We start from the raw sequence: 24,697 nt of genomic DNA on the forward strand, positions 1-24,697 counted from the left end.
TCTGGGCAGGAGAATGTTCCTAAACTTCAGAGACAGGTTTCCCTGACTTTGATCATCAGCATTTTCCGTCACAGAACCCCTCCCCGCTCTTTTTGGCCTCCTAGGGGAGGATGGGGAAGACAGCGGTACTCTGCTGCTGCAGCAGCAGCCTGACCTTGACCCGAGGCCCCAGGAGGAGCCGCAGCAGGACTGACAACCTTTTCCTTGCCAGGGTCCTCTCCTGGGCAGGGATGGAGGGAAGAGAGCGGGAGGTGAATTCAGGAATGTCAGCTTATGCTCAGGTCTCTTCCTGTTAGAAATCTAAGTCTGCATAAGAAGATTAATGATAACAGGCCAGGTGCCCTAGGCAATACACCGACTGCCTTCTCCTCCTCCCCCCACACTGAGGAGCCTCTTGGTCAACATTCTTTTTCACTCCACCCATCCTTCCCGAGCCCGTGGTTCCCACAGTGCCAGACGGTACAGTGTGTGTGTGTCTGTGTGCAGGCATGCTTGCGTGGAAAGAAAGGGTGGGCTGCATGCTTCCCAGCCCTTCCTCTGGAAAGCTGCACGGATCCTCGCTTATTCTCCATCATAAACTTACAGCGGTCCTCGTGCTGTCTCCTCCCATGCAGCCTTTGTTTCCTAGATCTGACCCCTCCACGGGGGGGGGGGGGGGGAGAGCACCAGCCCGGCCTCTGTTTCTCCCCATCTCTGCACCGCAGCCCAGATCTATGCAGGGGTGAGCCTGTCTAATGCCTGTTTCTCGTGCTCCACCTCACTCTCTTTTTAGGAAGGACAAAGCCAATCCTAGAAACGAGGGTCCAAATGTGCTGCTGATCCGTTATCCTTGGGTCGCACCCCGCCCCTCCCCCAGCCCCGCCAGCCCTACCTCTGTCCGGAGCCCCGCGCCGAACCCCGAGCCGTTCCTTCCGCTCCGGCCGACCCGAGCGACCCAGCGACCGAGCGACCCAGCGCTGCCTGGACAGCTCCAGCCGCGGGGCCGCGCTGCGGGGCCGGGCTGGCTTCCTACGGTCTGATTTCTGTTAACACAATGACATCGCTGCCAATGCAAGGAGGCTGCGCAGTCCCAGCCCCAGCATCCCTGCAGCCCGGCTGGTGCTGCGGTGACGTTGCTGGAAGGGAAGGGGGAAGGGAGCGCAGCGGGCGCCCGCAGCGCCGGGCCCCCTCCCTGCCGGTCCCGGGGCCGGGGCCGGGGCCGGGCGGGGTGGGTGGGGAGAGGAGGCAGCCACCCAGCGAGATGGGAACTCGCCGGCAGCGGAGGAAATCAGGGGGCAGCCCTGGGCCCAGCTCCCCTCCTGTCCTTAGGAGGCTCAGGAAAAAGCCTGGGCAGGGCTGAGCGTTTCCTTCCTTCCTTCGGCCGCTCCTTTTCGATTTTAGCCAGAAGCCTCCCGCTGCCTCCTCTTTTTGTCCCCCCTGAAGGACTTCTGGTTCCCCAGCCTTTTCCTTTGGCTGGGATTCCAGACCAGCCTCAGGGCGGGGCCGCCGGCCAGCAGGGCGGGCGGGGCTCCTGGAGCCCGGAGGGAGGGAGGGAGGGAGGCTGCGGGGGCTGCAGTCACACCGAGTTCGGCCCAAGTTCGGCCTCTCCGGAGGGGAAGCCCGCCCAGGCTTGGCCTCTCCAGCAGTGGGGTCTGTCTCAGAGGGAGGACCGGGCCATAAGCTTCCGCCACTGGCAGGGCGGCAGGGAGCCTGAGGACAAGGCGGCTGCAGGCTCCTTCTTGCCGCGGGTCTGCCGAGGTGAATGGAGCAGAACCGTCCTCTCTCACCTGGTCAGTTCCTGGTCAGCGCTGAGGAGGGTCTGTGGGGAGGCAGCATCCCTCCAGGCCAACAGGGTGGGGAGCCCCTTTTCTTTCTTTAAAAAAAAAAAAAAATATATATATATATATATATATATATATATATATATATATACATATATATATATATATATATATATATATATATTTGATTTTTTATAGAGAGGAAGGGAAAGGAATAGAGAGTTAGAAACATCGATGAGAATCATCAATCAACTGCCTCCTGCACACCCCCTACTGCAACCATGGTACATGCTCTTGATTGTAATCGAACCTGGGACCTTTTAGTCCACAGGCCAACGCTCTATCCACTAAGCCAAACCAGTTTCGGCCTATTTTCTTTTTTTCTTTATTTTATTTTATTGATTTTTCACAGAGAGGAAGAGAGAGGGATAGAGAGTTAGAAACATCAATAGAGAGAAACATTGATCAGCTGCCTCTTGCACAGCCCGTACTGGGGATGTGCCCACAACCAAGGTACATGCCCTTGACTGGAATCCTTGCACTATCCACGGAGCGAAACCGGTTTCGGCTATTTCCTAGGGAAAGGAAGTGCTAGGTCAGAAAAATAGATCTCTTTTCCCTTAGACCTACAGAGCCCTGTACTCCTTCCCTGCTCTTCCCTCCTCAGGTTCGGGGGCCAGGTCTGTGGGAGTCAGTAAGCAGGAGAGAAGCCACAGCCCGAGCCAGTTACACAGTCAGCAGCAGCATGTCTGTTCGCGTCCCACCACCGCCCCCTGCTGCCGCCTGGACACGGAGGTGCCTCCAGCCGGGCGTGGCCCCTGAGCACCGGCCCTGCGAATGAACCGCTCCTCCCAGGGTTGACCGCTCTCTGGGCCCACAGCCATGGCCTTGGATTTCAGGTCGCTGGAAAGATGTCCTGGGCCCACCGGCCAGGAACACAGCGGCCCCACAGGACCCAGGAGAGAGAGAGCTCCTTTCCCCCGCCTGCCTCCCCCGTGCCCTGTGAGCCTCCGTGTCACCGGTGGTGGGGTGAGCTGAGCGGAGCCGTACAGAGAGGAACGGAAGGGGCCAAAATGCCAAAACCTCTCTCCAACCAGGACTTGTCTGAGGGGCCATGGACCCTGGATCCTACAAAGCCGGAAACAACAAGGAAGGGGGGGAGAGAGTGAGGCTACTGTTCATAAAACGAACCTTTGGCGATCGTGCAGGGAAAGTAAAAGGAGTAGAAATGGTGTAACTGTACTTCCCTCTCCCCGAGCCGATTCTGACCTCAGAAGGGTTTGAATGAGCTGCTGCAGGTTAGGTCAAAGTCAATTCCCATGACCAAGCGCTTGGAGCTCTAACTTCGTATAGGAAGAGCTCCGGGCCCAGGGTCTCTGTCCCGGAAGTTTCTGTGAGGCTAAGCCAGGCGTTCCCTGGACAGCCAGGCATGTGCAGCGTTTCCTGTTGCCTACAGAGCGGTGGCAGCCCTCATATTCGCCGGGCTTGGCTCATTCGTTACTCTCAGGCCACACGGACACTACTTTCCGCCTACTATCGCCTTAGATCTATCGGGCTTCCGATGAAAGATCATTTAAAAAAACAAACCAGCCTTACATCAGCCTGGCTGGTGTGGCTCAGTGGTTGAGCACTGAACCAGGAACCAAGAGGTCAAGGGGTTCCTTTCCCAGTGAGGGCACATGGGTTGCGGGCTCAGTCCCCCAGTAGGTGGTATTCAGGAGGCAGCCGGTGTTTCTCTCATCAATGTTTCTATCTCTCTATCTCCCCCCCTTCCCTCTTTAAAATAAATGAAGGACGCATTTACAAAAACGCACACATTACATCAGCTATCACCAGAAACTAACATCAGTCCATGATAGGTTGAAGGTAGGGGTGTCGAACTCAACCAGAGAAGGGGCCAAAATCTAAAATCCAGCCTAAATCGCGGGCCGAATGGTTTACTGAACAGTCATAAACTGACAATGTCATAAACTGACAGCGGAGTGCAGTGATGACAGCGTGGTGCGGGCCACATTGCAAGGCCTGGCGGGCTGGATTTGGCCCGCCGGCCTTGTGTTTGACACATGTGGTTAAGGAAATCATTTCTCACTTGACATGGCTATCTTTCTTTTCTTTTCTTTTCTTTTCTTTTTTTTTTTTTTGTATTCTGCCTTAATGTCTCTTCTAGTCTGCACATTCCAAGTTATATTCATCTTTGTATCCCCAATATTCAGTGAGTAGGACAGTATAATTTTTATTTTGTGTTCCTTATAAAGCCTAGCACTTTGCTTGGTATATAGAAGGTGGTTAGTCATAGTCTTGTTCAAGAAGAATAGTCCAGAAAGAGATGTGCCTTGAGTGTAAGTGAATGTGTGGTGAGTAGTTCTGACTCAAAAGGCTTGGAAGAGAAGACCCCTGGCTGTTCATGTTAAAAAAAAAAAAAAAAAAAAAAAAAAAAAAGGTCAATTTTCAAAAGGTGTCATTAAATATTGGGGGATCGATTCACAAATTATATAAATGTTGAAGCACTGTGTTGTACATTTAAAACTAAAATAAAGCTAAAACTGGTTTGGCTCAGTGGATGGAGCGTTGGCCTGTGGACTGAAGGGTCCCGGGTTCGATTCTGGTCAAGGGCATGTACCTTGGTTGCGGGCACATCCCGAATGGGGAGGGGGGTGCAGGAGGCAGCTAATTGATGTTTCTAACTCACTATCTCTCTTCCTTCCTCTCTGCAAAAAATCAATAAAATATATATATATTTAAAAACTAAAATAAAATCATATTGGATGTCAAAAACAAAAAAGAAAGCTTAGGAAAAAAAAGAATAACTTTTCATGACCTTGAGTTAGGCAACACATTCTTAGATAATAAAAAATAGTAAGGTTAACTTCAAAAAAATTTAAAACATTTCTGCATCAAAGGACACAATCAAGATAGTGAAAACACAACCCACAGAGAAAATATTTGCAAATTACGTATCTGATAAGGAAATTCTATCCAGAATATGTTAAAAATTCAACAACTCAATAATAAAAAGAACACAACCTAATTAAAATATGGGCAAAGGATCTGAATAGGCATTTCTCCAAAGAAAACATACAAATGGTCAGTAACACATTAAAAGAATCTCAATATCATTAGTTATTAGGGAAGTGCAAATCAAAATTAAAATGAGATACTGCTTTACCATACTAGACTGACTAAAATAAAAAAGACAGACAAAAACAAGTGTTGATGATGCAGAGAAATTGGAACCCTCATATACTGCTGGAAGGATTTTAAAATCATGTGATCACTTTTATCTTAGCCATCATTGGCATTGTCAACCCAGGAACCTCAGACAATTCCCCCTTTCTTTTATTTTCAACACAAAGATTCTTTTAAAAATGAACTATGCTAACTCTTTTTTCCCCCTAATCATTTCTTAAGCACCAGAAGTCTGCTTTCTTGTAATACTTGAACTGTCTGAAGCAGTATAATTTTTGAACTTACAAAATTTAAAATGTCTGATACTTTGGGTAGGGAACACATAATACAATATACAGATATGAATTGTAGACTTGTATATCTGAAACCTATTTAATCTTATTAACCAAATCTCACCCCAATAAATTTAATAAAAAATAAAAAATAGCACATCCTATATAATGCAAATCGACTGAATGGCCAAACAACCAGTTGCTATGACATGCACTGATCACCAGGGGGCAGATGCTCAGTGCAGGAGCTGCCACCTGGTGGTCAGTGCGCTCCCACAGGGGGAGTGCCGCTCAGCCAGAAGCCGGGCTAACAGCTGGCGAGTGCAGCAGCAACGGCAGGAGCCTCTGCTGCTTCTGCGGCAGTGCTGAGGACCCTTGGGGGACGTCTGACTGCTGCTTAGACCTGCAGGGAGTGGGCCTAAGCCAGCAGGCAGAATCCCCCAAGGGGTCCCTGACTGCAAGAGAGCACAGGCTGGGCTGAGGGACCCCATTCCAGTGCACGAATGTCATGCACCAGTCCTCTAGTTATTGTATAAAAAGCAGTGACCAAATATAGTACGAATTAATCCTTTTATTCATTACAAAGACCTGTCGAAGTTGCTTCTTCTCTGAGCCTGTTTGTTTACCAATAAAATATAAATAATCATAAATAATAAAATAAAATGTCTGATACTATTTACTTCACATTACTATAATAATGTTCACTGCAGTATTACTTACAACAGCAAAAAACAAAAAACAAACAAACAAACAAACAAAAAAATCCCTGAAAATATTCTAAGAACCCAAAAGAAAAATGGATTATTAAATAGTGGTCTAGCAACGCAATGGAATAGAGTGGAACAATAGAGATTATGTTTATAATAAATGTTTACTGGTATAGAAAAAGGCTTAAAAGAGAATTAACAAGTAGGATATCAAATTATATAGACCTTTGCTACTTCATTACAGTGAACAAGATATTAAGGGACTCCCTTGTGCAAAAAAAAAAAATTAAATTCTGTATAACATACTTCAAAAAGCATTCTAGGACTCAGGGTAAAGAGGAGGAATTTCTGAGTTTGCTTCCCCAGCTGGGGGAAGAAGTCATGATGCAGGGGTGAGTAAGCAAGGGGGAGGCCCCGAGTCCCTCGAGGGCCAGGTTCCCAAGCATTCCAACTGTGTGGTCAGAACGACAAGCTTTGGACCACTCGCAAGGCGAGGCAGCTAGATTGGAGACTCCCACAGTAAGCTGAGACCCTCAAAATAAGCTCAAGTGAGCCAGGATTGGTGGTTCCCTACAATTTCTGGCAGAAGCGGAAATAAATCTTCTCTGGAGGAAAATATCCCAACTATGTTGATGGGATTCTCAAAGTTAAAGAGCAAGCAAAAATTAGTTTATATCAAAGATCATGAATATACATGTAATCAGGATACTATGAACAAATGACAGAACAAACAGCCAGTAATGCATTTAAATTGCAAGAATTTCAGATACTGAGAGTGTCAGATACCAAATACATATCAGCTATATCGGAAATGTTTTGAATAAAGGATAAAAATCTCAAAGATAAGCTAGTAGCAAGAGATTATTAGAGAGATCCAGGGGTAGTGAAAATAAAACATATACTAATGTAATCATTGGTTACTGAGCATTCCTAAGCCTGGCCCAGCCTATTTTATGGGGAGTCATTGGGTGATAAAAAGGACGTGGAGACTAAGGGGAGATACATCACACCTCCTGTGATGGACCTAACAGTAGCTGGCTCAAAACCGTGTGTGAAAGTGCTCTACAGACTGTGAGTGCTTTACAGAAAGCTAGCATCCATTGATGATTTTTGACTGAATTGGTAATTTACTCTGATGGTTGAAAGATAATGGTTTTCTATTATTCCTTTTACATTTATTAGTTGGCATTCTAATGTTAAGAAAGATTTACCACTCTTCCTTCCTTCCTTCCTTCCTTCCTTCCTTCCTTCCTTCCTTCCTTCCTTCCATTATTTATTTGCTATCAGTACAGAGTCTGGGATTCCTTTTTTTAAAATTCAATGGGTCATAATCTATTGGTGATATTCTTGATTTTGATGTTCCAATTGTCCAGATTTGGCACTATTTGCCTTTCTTTCTTTTTTCATGGTGAAGACCTTTTCAAAATGAACTATTTATTTTGGAATAATTTTTAGAAAAGTTGCAGAGATAGTTCAGCATTCCTGGATGTCCTTCAACCAGTTCCCCTACTGCTACCATCTTAAATAACCATAGTACATTTGCCAAAACAAAGAGTTAACATCGAGTGCACTACTATTAACTAAACTTGCAGGCTATTTGGATTTTGCCAGTTTCCCCCCTAATGTCCTTTTTCTATCATTTGACTTTTTAAAAAAAATTTAAATGTATATAAAACTTTCATTAATTAAAAAAATGAAATAGCCCAGCCAGTGTGGTTCAGTGTTTGAGCATCAAACTGTGAACCAGGAGAACACATTTATATTCCCAATCAGGGCACATGCCTGGGTTTTGGGCTCCACTCCCAGTGTGGGACGTGCAGGAGGCAGCCAATCAATGATTCTCTCTCATCATTGATGCTTCTATCTCTTTTTCCCTTCCTCTCTGAAATCAATACAAAATATATATATATATTTTTTATATTTTATTGATTTTGTGCAGAGAGGAAGGGAGAGAGATAGAGAGTTAGAAACATCGATGAGAGAGAGTCATCGATCAGTTGCCTCTTGCACACCCCCTACTGGGGATGTGCCCGCAACCAAGGTACATGCCCTTGACCGGAATCGAACCCGGGTCTCTTCAGTCCCCAAGCCGACGCTCTATCCATTGAGCTAAACCGGTCCCGGCCAAAATATTTTTTAAAAAAGAAAAAGATCTGCATGTCCCACATGAAGTAATTTTGAAAATCACCCAGGCTAATTTTTAGTGAAAGCACAGTACTGAAAAAATACGTTATCTATGCGATCTTAGGCGACCTCTGTCCCTAGTCTTTCCCAATAGTCACTCTGCTTGCCTTTCACGTCAGGATGTTCTTTGGAAATCAACAGGAAGTACTTTTGCTTGTGTTGACCTAGTATTCTCTACACTAGCAACAACCTATGTTAGGTAACTCCTTTTGGCCATGTTTTCATCTCAGACAGCATGATCGATTCCAATGGGAAAAGTCAGAAGTGCTCGAAGCATAACAAATCAAAATAAACTATGATATACTATATACTCTTCTCTGTTGTAGAAGCTTCCCAAAGTCATTAATTAGTATCACCTCAAGAGTCAACCAGTCAATCAATCGAATAGACAAGCAAGCCACAAGTACTGTACGGCTCCTACTGTGTATAAAGCACCATGATGGATGTTCAGGATTAAAAGCCCAACTTGAGTGGCTCAAAATTTTGTTAAAATCATTGCCAACGTGCCTCTGGAGAGGGCTTGGACAGTGGTCGGCAAACCACGGCTCTCGAGCCACATGCTGCATTTTGGCCCCTTGAGTGTAAGTCTTCCACAAAATACCACGGCCTGGGCGAGTCTATTTTGAAGAAGTGGCGTTAGAAAAAGTTTAAGTTTAAAACATTTGGCTCTCAAAAGAAATATCAATTGTACTGTTGATATTTGGCTCTGTTGACGAATGAGTGTGCCGACCACTGGGCTAGGGCAACAAGAACCACGTTTCAGGATGTGAGATAAGGGTTAGTGCAGTGGTTTCAAACTTTTTCAGCCCCAACACATAAAACAGAGCTACTCTGGTGGAAGGAGGGGAGGCCTACAGGCCCAGGCACTCCAATTCTAGGGCCGAGGAAGAGGTTCTGAGAACCTGGACAAAGGCGAGACTGGGCCTGGTGTGCTGGGGCTGGGACCGATGGTTAACTGTCACAAAGCACCGCTTCTCTTTCTTTGTGGGAAATGATGTCGATTAATCGCACTAATAACAAAACTTACTCCCGAGCACAGAAATGATCTTTCTGCATGAATGTGGGAAGTCAGTTTGTAAACTGCCTGCCAAAGTTCCGGGTGTTTATGGGCTGTAAGATTCGATGGAGACAAGTACTTACCTCTGAGATGTGTTGAGAGACGTAGAAAGAATGTGGAGATGTAAGAATTTGTGGTAGCAGTGATCCTGGGGTTGTCTGGGCTGAGTTGCAAGGAAAGAACAAACAGGCTGTCAGGGGCCTGCGAGCGCCTGGCTGCGGCCCGGGAGTCTGGTCCTACAAACGGGAGCTCCTCTGCCTTTCCTCCGGGCTGTGTGTGTGCGGCTGCTCCCGGCCGGCGGCCGAGGGGGCCAGTGTTTTGAACTGTGCACTGTGCTGTGTTATTTTGGATTCCAAGGGAGGCCAGCCAGCTGCTAGGAGTGTGGAAAGAGACCGAGCCTGCAGGGCTGTCCTAGACACACCCAGCTGCTTCCTTATCAGGCCTCTCGGATAGAGAGTCCTCTTTCCAAGCACAGGGCTTGTTCAGAAAAGGTTCCAGAAAGGTTCAGCTGGAAGTTGATCCGTAAGAGCCAATGACCAGCCTCCTGGAAGCAGCCAGTCTCTACAGTAGAAAGGGCTCTTTCCTGAAGACACCTGGTGTGGGCACAGCTTCTTTCCCCAGGTTCATCTCCTCTCCTGTGAACTGGGGAGGCGCAGCCATCTCTAATCAATCGGAACCACAGGGGGTGTGGACAAACAGGGGCCGCCTGCTCACCTGGCTAACTCAGGGAAGGCCTACATGCGGTCTGGCAAACTCAGAGACCTCAAGTAACCACAAAGGATGGGCGTGCCGTAGTCACGTCCTAAGCTGCTATCTTCCGTGACAAAGATAAACTCTGATCTTTCCAGGACCTACGGTCTTTTGGCATCTAAGATAACATACCTGTGGAAGGTCGGGTAACTTGTAACTTCCCTTTTTTTCGGACCCCTCAGGGCACAGCGAATGGTGCCGGGGTGCAGGCCACAGATTCCCTCATTGTTATTGTCAGCTGTTAATTGTTGACATCTCCATTAGGTCAACCATTTGACTCCCTCTGCAGCCCAACTCAGAATACCTGTGTGGAGGCAGAGGGCTGAGTCAGATGATCCCTTAAGGTCCCCCTTTAAATTCTTTTACAAACCAAGTCAGGTTAGAACCTGCAACCCAAAGGAAGGTTCTTCTGCAGGGTGCTCATAACTGTCCTCCCCTTCGTCATCCTGCCTTTCAACATCAACATCAACATCAACATCAACACACACACACACATTCTGCTTGGCTTTCAACTATACAGTCATAAGTCTCTAGAGTAGGGGTGTCGAACTCAATCAGAGAAGGGGCCAAAATCTAAAATCCAGCCTAAATCGCGGGCCGAATGGTTTACTGAACAGTCATAAACTGACAATGTCATAAACTGACAGCGGAGTGCAGTGATGACAGCGCGGTGCGGGCCACATTGCAAGGCCTGGCGGGCTGGATTTGGCCCGCGGGCCTTGTGTTTGACACATGTGCTCTAGAGGTTGAGAATTTGCTGTAAATCCCATTTCTTTGGAGGATGCATGTTAGGGGGAGAGAGGAAAACCATAGAGAATTAGGAAAGATTTATTGTAGCTCCTGCCGTGACAGACTGAGTTCTTCAGGTGAGAGGAAGGAGGCAGCAGCGGTGAGTGAGGCCCACCGGATGAAGAGATGGAGAGAGGAGGCCGCCTGGCGCCAGGTGCAGTGGGCACAGGGAGGAGAGCCCGTCAGCAGGAGCGGGCGCTGGGAGGCCTGCCGCGGGCTGCTGTGCTCGGATGCGGTTCTCCGGTGTGTGTGCAGGAGTGCATGAGCCGGGGCACCGGAGGCCCTGACGCTCCCCCCTGGCCGCTCAGTGTGGCCAGCTCCGTGAGGGTCAGTGGCTTCTCGCTGGCTTTTCCTTCGGTCGTTCCTTTTGGCTCCAGGAAGAAGCTCTTTGCCTCCCCTCCCCCCAGGCCCTGCAGTGAGGCGCGCGGGTTGGGGAGCTGCGATCCAATCAGCCAGTCCAGAGCGGTAAATAAAAGGCCACGACGCACAGGGAAGCAGGGCATGAGAAGAATCTAGATTGAATTACACAAGCCAGTTGTGGAGGCAGGGCGGGGAGGTGGAGAAAGAAAAGAGAGAAGCCCTTCAAGGAAATATTTTCACGCGAGCACACCCCTCCCTCCGTGTGACGACTAGAAACCCTCAAGCCTGGCTCTCCTAGGCTCCAGGCTGGACTTCCTCCCAGCAGGGGAGGCACTGTCCCCGGGACGCCTCAGAGTCAAAGCCTTTCCCAGAGGGGACACGTCTTCCCGCGAGGCGGCAGTCCCCATGTCCCGCGCTCCGAGTGCCCAACAGCACGGGGGCTGCCTGACTTGCAGGCGGCAGCTAAGACTCCTCCTGTGCAGTTATTTGATGTTAGCTTTAGTTATAGGACTAAAGTGAGAGTAAACTGATATTTATGTAAGCAAAAAAAAAAAAAAAAAAAAAGAGAGAGAGAAAATGTTTGAGAGCAGGTGCCTGGAGTCTGGCCTGGGTCCTGTATGTCCGGAGCAGGGTGCAGATGGGTGTGGGTCCAACGTGGCACACTGCTTGCCGGCAGTGGACTTTGGGAAGTTACTCAACTTCACTAAATTTCAGCTTCCTCATTTGTAAAGCTGTCATGGTATTTTCCCTCAAAGGCTTGAGGCAGAATAAAATAAGATACTGTATTTAAAGTGCCGGCATAAGGTAGTAAGTGTTCAGTCATGGTCAACTATTATATTATTATAATACCTTTGGCAGGAGACCAATGGAGTCCTTTCCTCTCTCCTTTCCCAACTTCCCAGAAAACCTAAAAGCTCTAGGTCCGAGGAACCAGCAGGCAACATCTCTTTAAAGGAGCCAAATGAGCCCTAGCTGGTTTTGCCCAATGGTTAGAGCATCAGCCCACAGACTGAAGGGCCCCAGGTTCGATTACAGTCAAGGGAACATAGCTCCGTTGCAATGCTCTATCACTAGCCCGGTTGGGGCACTGTGTAGGAGGCAATCTATCGATTCTCTGTCTCTCTCCCTCCTTCCAACTCTCTCTAAAAATCAATGGAAAAAATATCCTGAGGTGAGGATTAACAAAAAAATATAAAGTAAAATAAAATAAAAGAGCCAAAGGAAATGGAAAGAGTCATGTTCCTTTTTCCCCTTCCCAGCAGTCTGACTGCATTAGTCATCCCGCGTCCATTATACTCTGGGCTGCCCGGCTGGCCCTGGGAGCCGCAGGCTTTCCCAAACCAAAGATTCTAATTCATCTCTAGTATTACCTGCTGTGGGGCATGCTCCCAGACTAATGGTGCTTCTCCAGGGCCCCAGATCAGATCCCAGTAGGTGTGGCAAAGAAACAGTGTGATCCCAAGCTGGCAGGAGAGGTCTGTCCAGGCTGTTGTCTGCCCATCACAGCTGCCCGTGAGGCCTATGGGTTAATAATAGCAACTCTGATGCCAGTGGATTAAGACAGCACTGTGGGAGGTGTTTATTTTTACACTCTGGCGTCAGTGTCAAGTTCTACTGGTTACTGCCCAAATCTAGGGCAGCTTCCTGCCATAGGAGTGGCCCCAGGCTTCTTCAGGATGCCAAGCTGGATTCTGAGGGAGCAGCCTTGTTGAGAACAGTTCATTATTAACAGAGACAGGGAAGGGGAGAGGGAAAGAGCTGTCATATGTCTAGTTGTCTGGTCCCAAGGGACCAGCTGGATATCAGGTGAGCGCTTTTTTTTTTATTTTTTATTTTTTAAAATATATTTTATTGATTTTTTTACAGAGAGGAAGAGAGAGAGATAGTTAGAAACATCAATGAGAGAGAATCATCGATCAGCTGCCTCTTGCACACCCCCTACTGGGGATGTGCCCACAACCAAGGTACATGCCCTTGACAGGAATCGAACCCGGGACCTTTCAGTCTGCAGGTTGACGCTCTATCCACTGAGCCAAACCGTTTTCGGCGGTGAGTGCTTTAAAAAAAAAAAAAAAAAAAAAAAAAAAAAAAAATATATATATATATATATATATATATATATATATATATATATATATATATATATATATATATATTTTATTCCAGAAAGGAAGCAAGAAATAGAGCATCAAAGATGAGAATTACTGGTCAGATGCCTCCTACACGCCCCACACTGGGGATCTAGCCTACAACCTAGGGATGTGCCCTGACTAGGAATCAAACTGTGACCCCTGTTTCACAGGTCGATGCTTAATCGCTGAGCCATGCGGATGAGCTGAGAGCTGTTGTTTATAGCATTCTCCTGAGTCAGGCAGGCCCTGTCCAATAAACCTAAATCATTGTTTTGGAAGGGTGCGAATGCGTGTACACACACACACACACACTGGTTGCCGTGAAAGAATCTGAATAAAATCAAGGAAAGATTGGTCTTCAGCCTTCCAGAAGCTCTGCCTTGTCAGCCATCAGTCCAGAGATTTTAGCAGGTGTATCAAATCCCTTGAAAACTGACTTGGCCAGAACTTCTTTCCTAGACATGACTCAATAGGACAGAAACACCAAGAAACCAGCCCTCGGGTGGACAGGAGCCAGTGTCCAGAAGGTTTCCCCCGAAAGCCTCTTTATCCCCAAGTCCTAGACTCTGGGGCCCAGAGGCCTCACACGTGGACAGCAGTACCTGGAGCTCTGTGGGTGTCCCACCCGTCCCCTGAGAGGCAGCTCCTAACCCCGGCTCCAGCTGGCCCATTGGGCAGACGGGTGTGAGGAGGCTGGCAGCTGGCCGGCTGACGTAAATAGACGCAGACGGCTATGGAACGACAGGAATGGCCACACACCGGGCAGGAATGCAGAAGCACAAAGAGAGCAGCCATGCTCTGGAGCACAGGACCAAGGGGCGACTCCGCCATTGTCCCGCCTGTGGCTGACTCATCACCATCGGCAATGATGTGACATACAATTTCTGGAGGAGTCAGGGTGCTGGAGGGAAGGTAGGCTGGCGGGTGCTGGGATCCGACCATTGTCTCACTAATAGAAAAGCCGGTCAGCCTTGAAGCTCTGAAAGGTCAGAGCCCACCACTCCCTACCTAATTGAGACAGTGGTAACTGAGGCAACTTCCCCATCTTGTAATCATGTAAATCCTTTCTGATACGATAATCCACCTATTACCAAACCTGCTAAAGGGTAATGAGTGTACCCCATCGTCTCAGGGAAAGGGATAGCAAGGCCAGAGCCTAGCGGCAGTCCTCCCACTAGAGGTGGGCTCCCGCCTGGCCCCCCCATATCGCCAAATTAAATGTCTCCTAGTCTCTCTTCAATTTGCGTGCGGCCCTTCTCCAGAACCAGAACCCTGAACCGGAACCCTGGACCACGCGGGACGTGAAAGGGGTTCCCAGAGGCCGGTGAACCACTCGCTCAATACATTTCTCCTGTCATTCAAGGCTTATCCCTCCGGTCATCAGAACAACAACACGGCCTCAGAAGCAGCCGGGTTTGATCACGAGAGACGTGGGGTTTGATCTCAGCTCCGTCTGGAAGCTCCCGGGCCGAGGACAGTGGCAGGATGCCCAAGGAGAGGAACACTGCTCTCATTCTTGGCTTTTTCTCCGACGTGCTGGGTCACCCGGGGGCAGGGCACTGTCCTCTCAAAGCTCTCGGTTTACCGTCCGAAAAGGGGCTGATGGTATCCACCTTCTGGTACCGTGGCGAGGGGAACGTTTCGGACAATTAAAATAACAGGTAGCAATACATGTAAACGAATGCTGTAAACTCTCTGGACCAACGCATCTCAGAAGTATGATGGTCATCCGTGCGTACGGGTAGAAAGCCCCGGCCTGGTCAGATTCTCCTGCTTCCGGGCCACCCCGGGGCCACGCGGCCTGGGCCTGGCCGTGCAGCTCCTGTCTCTCAGGACTGTAATGCCCACCTGCGGTCCGAGGGACAGTGGAAGCAGTTAGGAACCTGCTTCCCTGGACACAAGTATTAAATGCCGCTAATGTGCCGAAGCCGGTCTGCCTCAGTGGTAGAGCATCGGCCTGCGGACTGAAAGGTTCCAGGTTCGATTCCGGTCAAGGGCATGTACCTTGGCGGCGGGCACATCCCTGGTAGGGGGTGTGCAGGAGGCAGCTGGTCGATGTTTCTCTCTCATCGATGTTTCTAGCTCCCTGTCCCTCTCCTTTCCTCTCTGTAAAAAAAGTCAATATATTTAAATAAATAAATAAATAAATAAATAAATAAATAAATAAATTCCGCTCATGTGCACTAGAGGAAGTGGAAGCCTGCAGGCAGAAAGAAACACTGGCCCTTACCTACTCACTCCGCTGACACACCTAATTCTCCTGCCCTGTGCCCCGGCCCAGGACACAGGTCGGAGGCTTGTGTTCCATCGACAGGGCCCTCAGCGGCAGCACTTACAAACTGGACTCAGCCTGAAGGCCCGAGAAAGCGACCTTAATGAAAGGATGCATTCCACCGCCCGCTCGGTTAGAACAAAGGGATGCTGTATTCCGAACCCAACAAAAGCCTTCACTCTTTCTGGCCCAGCGCTCCCCGGGATGGGTTAGCCTGCCAGGTCTCCAGAGCTTTTGGAGACGAGAAATAGAAATCTATCCTTTGTGGATGCTGACGCCTCTTTTTTTCTGCAAATGCCTAACCTGGGATTCGAAACAGATGTTCTGACCTCCTGCCGCCTCTGGTGAGAGACACCTCCGTTCGGCAAGCTCTATCTGGCTCGGGCCAGACAGTAAGAATGGAAAGGGACAGATGGTGAATATTTAGGCTTTGTGGGCCACATAGTTCTGCCATGTATACATAGAACAGTTGTTTAAATATGTAAATACTATTCGCAGTTTGTGGGCTGACCTCGATCTTAAAGGCCTGTCTATTCAAGGTCTCTAGTTCGAAATTCTAACTCTGGCAGAAACCGGTTTGGCTCAGTGGTAGAGCATCGGCCTGCGGACTGAAAGGTCCTGAGTTTGATTCCGGTCAAGGGCATGTACCTTGGTTGTGGGCACATCCCCGGTGGGGGGTGTGCAGAAGGCAGCTGGTCGATGTTTCTCTCTCATCGACGTTTCTAGCTCTCTATCTCTCTCCCTTCCTCTCTGTAAAAAATCAATAAAATATATTAAAAAAAAAAAAATTCTGACTCTGCCGGGCCTGTGCAGAGATCCTCTTTTCTCGTCACGAAGGGCTGATGGGTGCATGTCAGAGGCAGTTCCCCTCACAGGAGCCCTGAGGAATGTGAGGGGGGTATTCTGAGGTTGTTTGCATTGGAGCGGACAGACTGGCTAATTCCCCTCACGTAAAGCGCTTAAAAATCATCTGTGGAATTTAGTTTATTGCATTACCATTCTGGAGTGCAGACTGAGCCATAAACAGTCTTTATCTATTTTTGCTTAATAATACTACCCCGTGTCTCCAACAGGCTGCTCCCCGCCCTCACTTGAATTGGCTCAGGTCCCAAATCCTTGTCTCCTCCCCACCCTGCCTGCTTCTTTCTATATGTGGTAATGGTTGTGGATATCGAAGAGACTCATTTTGAGTAAAGACTTCGGGCTGACTGCAAATCTAGGATTTACCACAAATAGTTACAGGCTTTGTAAACAGGGGTCAAAGCAACCTAAGAACATTGTGCAAAGCATATTAGTGAATGACAAGGTGCTTCAAATTACAAGCATGACAACTTTGCAGGGTAGTGATTCAGATCAAATCAATACAGCCATATTCACACTTAAGCTGGGGCCTTATCTGAGCTAACACTTGTTTATTCTTTACAACAACAATAAACAGGATTTTAATATGTTAAATCTTTGCCTAGTAGCCAAAGAAGTCGCTTTTCGACAGTGACATATGTCTTTTTTGTGTAATCAATGTTACCTTGTAACCAATTTGGCTGAATTGTAGTTTCCCATATTCCCAGACCCCAGATTGTTAGTTGCCAAATACCCATTCTTTTTTAAATTAATAGAACTCTGATATTCAGCTGGGCACAATGCTTGCCCAACTAAAATTCCACACAACCTTGGGGTGGATGTAGCCATTTGACTAAGTTATGGTAGAAGCGTCGGTGAGACTTCTGGGTAATTTTTAGAAGATAAACAGGTTGCATCTTTTTCCCTCCCTTCCTTAATCCTGATGCTAGGAAAGCAGGGGGATGGCTGGAGCTGCTGTGGCCATGCACTAGGTATATAACCACACAAAAAGCTGGAAGGGCCAGGGTTTCCAATGACTGTGGAGCTGCCATCCCAGCCCAGGACTGTCTACCTCTGAATTTTTGTTAAGTAAGAAAATCAATTTTCATCTTATTGACCAGTTTTGGGTTATTTCCACTTTTTACATCCTACCACATCCCAATAACCACAGTCTTACTAACCATGTCCGCTGTTGTCTATCCCCAATGCTACTAGCCAAGACCTAGCTATACTTACCATTTTCTGAACTCCTACATCAACTCCAACCTGGTCTCCCTTCCCAGAACCGCCCTTTCAAAATAAAGTCTATTTATATCACCTTCTTGTTTTTTAAAAACCCTTCAAAGGCTTTCCATAAAATCCAAACTCCTTAAAGATATACTCTCACCTTCATAACTTCATTTTCCACTCATCTTTTGCCCCCCCCCACACACACACATACACACAGCCCAAAAGAAGATAAATACTTGTACCGAGGTAACAAGTATATTAAGTGCCTAACACCCTATTTCAGGGAAGAAGCAAAGGCTTACAGAGGCATGCCGTAGGGCAAATTATAATTAATTGAGAAGGCTATTTGTTATTTTGGAAAGATTCAAATTACATTCAAAATTCTAAAATGCCTTATTAGCTTTAGAAAATCATGGAGATGAGAGCAAGGAAGATGAGAATATTCTTAAAATTGTGGCTGCCCCTTGCATGAATACTTTAGTGAAATAATTGGTCACACCTAAAAAGGGGAGATTTTCTGTATTTTTGTTTATCTTAAATGAGCTAACAAGGGAGGTCACAAGTAGACATCAACCTGACGGACAGCTTATAAGAGATTTAAGGATACAAGAATCACATAAGGTGCAAAGCATTATATAGCAAGGAAGTATAACTACTGATATACATTTTTTTCTTCTTTCCTCCTTGGTTGTATGTTAAGGACAGAGACCGGCTTGTTCATCTTTGTAGTCCTTTACCTTAGCCTAGAGCCTGTCACGTGACTTAAAATGTTCAGTTAGCCCTCACTGGTGTGGCTCAGTGGATAGAGCATCGGCCTGGGGACTCAAGGGTCCTGGTTCGATTCCAGGCAAGGGCGTGTACCTTGGTTACGGGTACATCCCCGATGGGGGGTGTGCAGGAGGCAGCTGATGGATGATTCTCTCTAATGGATGTTTTCAGCTCTCTATCCTTCTCCCTTCCTCTCTGTAAAAAAAAAAAAAAAAAAAAAAAAAAAAAAAATCAATAAAACATATTTTAAAAATAAATAAAATGTTCACTTAAGCTAAGGACAAAAATAATTCTCCCCAAACTACAATGGAAACATCGTTTTCCAGAGCAGAATTTGAGCCATTACAGCTGTGCACATAGTTGCACACGCTTAGTTGCAGTCCTCCTGGTTGGGGTGCAGAGGGGAAAGCAGTGGCTCCTGGAACGTGCAGGGCGAGTGCGCCCGGGGACAGCTCCTCTCCCGCGTTCCTTCCCCTCTCGCCACGCTCCCTGTACTGCTGGCTGGGGGCCATAGCACGAGAACCAGAACGGAAGGTTCCAGCCAGAATGACCATCGTCCTTCTCTCCCTCCCTCTTCACCTCTCTCCTTCATCTCGGCCTCACCAGCATTCAACTCGGCTTCCATCGGGGCTGATGAGTATCTAGGAAAGAATGCAGGACATGCCTCCAAAGAGCCAGGCCCTCGCTGAGAAACAGCTTGTTTTTCCCCCAGAAAAGGGGCAGTCAGTCTGTAAAGTTACATAAGACAGCTCTCCTCGCTGGGAGCTTTTCCAACTCTCGCTGGAGAGATTCCTCAAGCTGCTCAGAGTTTCAGGAAAAGGGATTGGAATTTCCTGATTAGCCAACCTCTGTTGGAGCATCTCTGGGGAGGTTCTAGCACAGACCGCAGTAACTCTGTGTTCCCACTGGCCCTCCGCTGTGGCCCCACCAAACTCCCCTGGGGATAGGAAATAGGACAATCCATTTATTTTATTTATTTTTAATCCTCACCTGAGGATATTTTCCCATTGAGTTTTAGAAAGGGAGAGAGAAAGACAGAGAGGAACATCAATGTGAGAGAAACCAGGGCCGGGGCTGGGGAGAAGCCTACAACAGAGGTACATGCTCTTGACCGGAATCGAAACCGGGATCCTTTGGTCCGCAGGCCGATGCTCTATCCACTGAGCCAAAACGGCTAGGGCACAATACATTTATTGTTAAAAATATCAGAACCAGCTGAAACCGGTTTGGCTCAGTGGATAGAGCAATTGGCCTGTGGACTGAAAGGTCCTGGGTTCAATTCCAGTCAAGGGCATGTACCTTGGTTGCGGGCACATCCCCAGTATGGGTGGTGCAAGAGGCAACTGATTGATGTTTCTCTCTCATCGATGTTTCTAACTCTCTATCCCTCTCTCTTCCTCTCTGTAAAAAAAATCAATAATATATATATATATATATATATATATATATATATATATATATATATATATATATTTTAGAAATCTCAGAACAAGGACAAGCCCCATTGCCAAAATCAGAGCCATATGGCATCATATCTTCGGCGCCCCACCTAAAGTAGGCAGATTTGGGGAATCTAAAAGCCTAACCCGGAAGTACACCAACAAGGAAGGGTCTGGAAGGGCTGCCTTCCCTGCCTGAGGCAGACGCATGGAGGAACCTCCGTGTGGAGAACCTCCGGCAGATACCAATTATTAACTGGACTCCCACAAAACGTTAGGCACTGGAGTGAGTGAACACAACAGAGCTGGTGCCTGCCTTCCCGGAGCTTATAGTTCGCCTGGGGAGACTTAACAAATGAAGTACTGATTATACAAACTATAAAGCAGGCCTTTGGAATGTGCTTCACTGAAAGGAAAGACAGTAAATCCATAAAAGCCGGCTCTGTCCGGGGAGGCCAGTTAGCATGTTTGTTAATCAGGGACCAGCTCACACTGAATTGGCAACTGAAATCATCTACACGTGAACAGAAAACCCTGGCCCTTGGAGTCACAAACATCTTTCAGTAACCTGCTCTCGGCTGAGCTCCATTTTCATTCCCATTCGTTTTTGCTGGATTTCAATCCCTATTTACATCATACACGTTAAGGCCATGAACTCACATCAGCTAACCAAGTACTGTTCATAGAAACCTGATTTGCTCTTTCCAGCTTCGGGCCATTCACTTTTTTTGTTTCTTTCTGGTCAACATAGAGAAGTAAGAAAAGGATGCTCCTCAGGGACAGTTCTGTAGCCCTGGGCAGCTTATCTGACGCCCCTGAGCCTGGGCTTCTTCACCCGCAAAAGGGGGATAATAATACCTCCCTCACTAGTACGGGTGGTGGTGGGAGACAGAAGATAAAGAAAACATCTAGTACACTGAGCCGGTGTCCAGTGAGGGCTCAGTAAGTGGCGACTATGATAAATATGAATCAGGGAATCTCCTCTTTTCTTGAATCTAAGTCCCTCCTATGGCCTTTCTGAGACCGCACTCTTGTTCAATTTACCAGTTTACATCAGGCAATCTTGTCAGTGTCACACCTAGCGTTTTTTTTGTTTGTTTTTTCAATAGGCATACCACTTCAAATCCTTTAACCTTCATGGCTCTGCTCCTTGTTCTTCTATAATTGCAAAGTGGCTTTGTCCCAGGAAACATCCCAAGGGGATACATAGTTAGAAGGTTAGAGAAAATGTGCAAGTTATCTGTGAGTCAAGAATTTCCCGTTGGCCAAAACCGGTTTGGCTCAGTGGATAGAGAGTCGGTCCGCAAACTGGGTTCGATTCCGGTCGGGGGCATGTACCTTGGTTGCGGGCACATCCCCAGTAGGCGGTGTGCAGGAGGCAGCTGATCCATGTTTCTCTCTCATCAATGTTTCTAACTCTCTATCCCTCTCTCTTCCTCTCTGTAAAAAATCAATAAAATATATTTTAAAAAAAAGAATTTCCCAGTGAACAGTGAATGAAGGTACATGACTACTTGAACTGCTCACTTTCAGCAGAGCACACTGAGCGTGAGTCCTCCCCATAAACATCCTCCTTAAAACGTCTGATAAGATTCTCCTTAAAAGGTCTAATTACTTCCAGACATGGACACCATGTGCCTCTCCCCACGTCCCACAGCTTCTGTTTCAGAAAAGTTGCTCTAGTCTATCTTCTCCTCTAATTCCTACGACCAGAGCTCTAATTCTAGGTCCTCCTTTAGCACCTTTTTCAAGAGCTACCAATTCAATCTTTGGGCAAAGAATTGATGCTATTGCTAGGATGACAGTGGTGAACAAAACAGATATTATCCCTGCCCCCGCGGAGTTTACCATGTAGCAGAGGAAGGAGACAATCACACACACACACACAAATATAATTCCAAAGTCTAATGAATGCCATGAAAGAAAGTACAGGGTGGTAAGAGGACCTAGTTAAGACTGACTAAGGACTTGTAAAATGATGGTTAATAGGTGATAGGTGAGTTGAAAGGAAGTTAAACAGGAGAAGAGTGGGAAACGATAGTCTAGGCCAGGGGTCTTCAAACTACGGCCCGCGGGCCACATGCGGCCCGCAGAGGAGTCTGATCCGGCCCGCCAGGTTTTTTGGGCAGTGAGCGCAGCCGAGGTGTTACAGTAGGAATTAGTAGTTCATATAGTCCGGCCCTCCAGCTCTCTGAGGGACCGTGATCTGGTCCCCACTTTAAAAAGTTTGAGGACCCCTGGTCTAGGCAGAGAGAATGACATATTTGAAAGCCCCGAGGCAGGAAAGTGATTGTATCTGAGAAACATTGAAAGTAGGCATGTGGCTAAAGTGACCATCATATTTGACAACGGAGAGTTCATGGGTGATCTGGACATAAGCAGTTCCAGGGGAGCGGTCGGAAATGAAGTCAGACAGGAGAGTGCACAAAAGTGAATATAGCCTAGCCCGTGTTGCTCAGTGGTTGAGTATCAACTCATGAGCCAAGAGGTCACTGGTTCGATGCCTGGTCAGGGCAGATGGCCAGGTTGCAGGCTCAATCCCCAGTAGGATGCAGCTGATCAATGCTTCTCTCTCATCAGTCTTTCTATCTTTCTATCCCTCTCCCTTATTCTCTCTCTCTCAAGTCAATTAAAAAAATAAATTTTTAAAAAGCGAATGTAGACTGGAACAGAGAGCTGATGGCCAATGAAGATTAGCTGTTAGGATAGAGAAATGTGACAGTACCTAGAGGATAATATAATGACAGGGGATTTTTAAATTAATATATTTTATTAAATTAATATTTGCACATGATTGATCACAAAGTTAAATAGTACTATAAAGTTTAGGAAGAAAAAAAATCCCCAGCTCTACTTCTTTCCACTTCTGCCCTGTTCTCCAGAGACTATTACTTTCAAATCTTTTAACTGTCTCATCTAGAGTTTATGTCCATGTTTATAAATATATATATATATATATTTTTTTTTTTTTAATTGATTTTTTACAGAGAGGAAGGGAGAGAGATAGAGAGCCAGAAAGGTCGATGAGAGAGAAACATCGACCAGCCGCCTCCTGCACATCTCCTACCGGGGATGTGCCCGCAGCCAATGTACATGCCCTTGACTGGAATCGAACCCGGGACCTTTCAGTCCGCAGACCGATGCTCTACCGCTGAGCCAAACCAGTTTCGGCAATGTCCATGTTTATAAATAATACGCTTATTTAATTATTTCTTGATCTAAAACATTCTTTTGATTTCCTAGTATGGAAGACAAAAGGTTAGCATTTTTATAATCACAATTTCTGATAGAATTAATGTCCAGTTTTTACTATGACTTGGTAATCTGTGGATCCTGATCATTACTACTACATAATTTGTAACTTTTTTCTAAAATGTATTTTTATTTATTTCAGAGAGGGAGAGGGAAAGAGAGACGAAATCATCAATGATGAGAGAGAATCATTGATTGGCTGCCTCCTGCATGCTCCTACTAGGGATCAAGCCCACAACCTAGGCATATGCCCTTGACTGGAATCGAACCCGGGACCCATGCTCAGTCCACAGGTCTATGCTCTATCCACTGAGCCAAGCCGGCTAGAGCTAATTTGTAACTTTTAATACTTGGCTTTCTTTTGGTTTACTTAATTTTCTATGTATTTGTCCCCAATTCTTCCCAAATTCTCTAGCAAAACTGTAAAAATGCCTCTCATAGCTGTTTTATCCATTCATCTTGACTGCTGTAAGTAACTCTGCAATGAACATAGTAGTGCATATATTCTTTCGAATTAGTGGTTCAGGTTTCTTTGGATAAATTCCCAGAAATGGAATTGCTGGGTCATAAGGCAGTTCCGTTTTTCCTTTTTTTTGAGGAAACACCATACTGTTTTCCGCACTGTCTGCACTGATCTGCATTCCCACCAAAAGTGAATGAGGGTTCTCTTTTCTCCAATCCTTGCCAACACTTGTTATTTGTTGATTTACTGATGATAGCCATTCTGACAGGGGTAAGGTGATATCGAATTGTGGTTTTAACTTTTATTTCTCTGATGATTAGTGACATTGAGCATCTTTTCATGTGTCTATTGGCCATCTGTATATCCTCTTTGGAAAAGTGTCTATTCAGGTCCTTTGTCCATTTTAAAATTGGGTTTATTATATGTGGCCTTTATTATGTTGAGGTATGTTCTCTCTATTCCCACGTTGCTAAGAGTTTTTATCACAAATGGGTACTGAATTTTATCAAATGCTTTTTTCTGCATCTATTGATATGATCATGTGATAGTTATCCTTTATTTTGTTTACGTATTACATTTATTGATTTTTCAGATATTGTAACAACTTTGTATCCCGTAAATAAAACCCATTTGATCATGGTGTATGACCTTTTTAATGTATTGCTGAATCCGATTTGTTAATATTTTGTTAGCAAAATTTTTAGCATCTATGTTCATTGAGCATATTGGCCTGTAATTTCCTTTCTTTGTAGTGTTTTTACCTGGTTTTAGAATTAGGTTAATGCAGGCCTAAAAAATGACCTTGGGAGTCTCCTCTCCTCTTGAATTTTTTGGAATAGTTTGAGAAGGATAGGTGTTGGTTCTTTTTGTTGTTGTTGTTGTTCTTGAATGTTTGATGAAATTTACCTTTGAAGCCATCGGTCCAGGACTTTGGTTTGTTGGGAGGTTTTTGATTACTGGTTTGATTTCATTAGTTGTAAGCTGCTATTCAGATTTTCTGATTCTTTCAAATTCAGTTTTGGAAATTGTAGGTTTCTAGGAATTTATCCATTTCATCCAGATTGTTGAATTTGTTGGCATATAGTTGTTTGTAATATATTGTTACAATCTTTTGGGGTTTTTTTTGTTTTGTTTTGTTTTTTGTATCAGTTGTTACTTCACCTCTCTTATTTCTGATTTTATTTGTTTGGTTCCTCTCACCTTTTTTCTTAATGAGTCTGGCTAAAGGATTGTCAA

At 46.2% G+C, this 24,697-nt stretch overlaps 1 protein-coding gene across 4 annotated transcripts in view; it reads right to left on the bottom strand.

Annotated features, from left to right (window-relative positions):
- The window catches only part of RUSC2 (RUN and SH3 domain containing 2), a 55,026-nt gene that overhangs the window by 23,154 nt on the left and 7,175 nt on the right, over nucleotides 1–24,697 (bottom strand). Inside the window, exons 1-2 of one of the 4 annotated variants that reach the window (XM_084898808.1) lie at nucleotides 10,049–10,163; nucleotides 9,250–9,329 (exon numbers count right to left, since the gene is read on the bottom strand). The exons of 1 other annotated variant lie outside the window; for it this stretch is intronic. The gene's annotated coding sequence lies outside the window, so the exon portion shown is untranslated. Of the gene's footprint in view, nucleotides 1–871; nucleotides 1,438–9,249; nucleotides 9,330–10,048; nucleotides 10,164–24,697 lie in introns of those variants that run through there. 2 more of the 4 variants (XM_084898809.1, XM_084898806.1) reach the window with 2 other exon arrangements.

Source organism: Pipistrellus hanaki, assembly GCF_964339955.1.
Source record: "Pipistrellus hanaki genome assembly, chromosome: 11".
NCBI lineage: Eukaryota > Metazoa > Chordata > Mammalia > Chiroptera > Vespertilionidae > Pipistrellus > Pipistrellus hanaki.